General features: G+C 45.9%; 1 non-coding gene across 1 annotated transcript; it reads right to left on the minus strand.

Annotated features, from left to right (window-relative positions):
* Window positions 1–358: 358 nt before the first annotated feature.
* LOC138391128 (U7 small nuclear RNA) lies at window positions 359–420 on the minus strand. Its single transcript, XR_011234749.1, has one exon. It is a non-coding gene; the product is annotated as a U7 small nuclear RNA (small nuclear RNA).
* Window positions 421–2218: the final 1798 nt, after the last annotated feature.

Genomic DNA, 2218 nt, shown 5'->3' on the forward strand with positions numbered 1-2218 from the left:
GGGGATGGGTATATTCACACCTAATGGGTGCAGTGTACACCGTCTGGGGGATGGACATGCTTGAAGCTCTGACTCAGGTGGGGCAAAGGCAATATATGTAGCCTAAACATTTGTATCCCCGTAATATGCTGAAATAAAAAAAAAACAGATAAACTTCATTAAGAACTCTGTGTTTAAAGAGTTAGTAAGGCTCTAAACAAAACCCTTAGTACAAACTTTATGAGAGCTTTTGTGACTTTTGCAGAAGTACAGTGCTACTGTGTATCTTCAAACATGTAGAAAATTTGAATACCAATGTGTCTTCTATCTAAATAAAATAATTAACATAATAAATAAATAAATAAATAAATGTTGCATAAAGGGCATTCCTGTGAAAACCAGAAAACCTGCCAGACAAATTCTAAAAGACCTGTAACACTCAAGAGTTTTGTGCCCAGTAGTCACTTGCTCAGAGTATTTTCGGATGTCTTTATTTATCTGAGCTATTTATATTTCCTTCTGTCTCATGACCTGTTTGATCCTGGCAGCCAGATTTTGGGCATTGTACTTCTGTACTCTGCCAACCCCCGCCCCGCGCACACCCTCGCCCAAGCACAGTGCCAGGCCCAACTTCGGCATCAATAATGTGCAAGGAAACAAACTGCTTAAGGTTTTACAATTAGCATCAAGAGTCTTAAATGGCTCATGCCTATAATTCCAGCATTTTGGGAGGCTAGCTGGGAGGATCACTTCAGGCCACGAGTTCGAGAACAGCCTTAGCAAAATAGTTAGCTGCCCATCTCTACAAAAAAAAATAAATGAAAAAGAAAATTAGCCGGATGTGGTGGCACCTGGCTGTGTGGTTTCAGCTACTCCGGAGGCTGAGGCCTGGGGAGGATCACTTGAGCCCTCAAGGAGTTGCAGGTTGCACTGAGCTATGATCACCCCACTGCACTCTAGCCTGGGTGACAGAACTATGCGGTGTCTCCAAAAAAAAATTAAAAATAAAATAAATAAAAGAAGAAAAACTCATGAGCATAGACAATAGTAGATTGGTGGTTACCAGAAGCTGGGAGGGGGAGGAGGAGGAAGGCTAGAGGGAGGAGGGCGATGGGGGGAAAGAATATAAAATGTATTTATAGCCACCGAGCTGTACACTTAAAAATGGTAAAGATGATAAATTATATGTGTATATTTTATCGCAATACAATTCAATTTTAAAAAGAAAAGAAGAAAAAGGAAAAAAAATGAAAAAATGACAAGCAGGCGAGGCATTGCCGATTCCCTCCTGCGGAGGCGGGGCCGCCAGCCGCAGTTCACACCAATCAGGGCCCGGTTGATAGGCAGAGCCCGGAGAATTCGGAGACACGCCCCGCCCATCAAACAGCCGCGGGGATTCGCTTCTGTCATCAGCCTGGCAACCCGCCTGCGCCTATCCGGCGTGCAGCTGCGGGCTACTATTGGCTGCCGAGAAACCCCGCTCTTCTTCTGCTCATTGGCCGCCGCGCTTTACGAAAGAGGAGCCTGTTGCTGAGCAAAAAGTGCGTGCTGCAGTTTTCGCTGAAGAGACGTTTGGTGTGAAACCGTACTGGGCGCTCACGGATCAAAAAACAATCCCAGCCACCATTTATTAAGCTGCTACTAAATGGCAGGCTCCGTGCTCCGAACATTTAAATATTAATGGTTATAGCCACCTTTCTTGAGCACCCACTATCTGCCAGTCACTGAGTTTTGAAAGAAGAATAGTAACAATATAAATAATAACTACAGTTTATTGAACACTTAATCTGCATCAAGCCTTGTTAAGGGGCTTGTGTGCATTAGTTCTCCTCCCAGCAGCCCCATGGAGGTAAACTAGTGCCCCATTTTACACAGCAGGAAACAGGTTGAGAGAGGTGAAGTGACTTGCCCATGTTCTCACAGGGTTGGAACTGGAACCTTCAACTCCGATATCTCGATACCAAGTCTAGCCTTTTTTTGGAGAGGGTGGGGGTACGGAAGTTTTTCGAGGATAGGGAGGCTTGGGACAGGGTCGTGGCAAGGGCCAGGGGCGATGCTTCAGGATCAGGCCTCAGGGTGGCTCTCTGGGATGTTTACAGCCTCTGGGCGTGGAGCGGTGGGGGGAGACAAGAAAAAAGGGGAGTAGTTGTTTTCTCGGGAAATGTGAGGCTCCTGAGGCAACCTGTTAAGGTGTAAGTGGCCCTGGACTCGGGGCCCAGACTTCAAGATTCTAGTCTCC

This window comes from Eulemur rufifrons, chromosome 8 (genome assembly GCF_041146395.1).
Source record: "Eulemur rufifrons isolate Redbay chromosome 8, OSU_ERuf_1, whole genome shotgun sequence".
Lineage (NCBI taxonomy): Eukaryota > Metazoa > Chordata > Mammalia > Primates > Lemuridae > Eulemur > Eulemur rufifrons.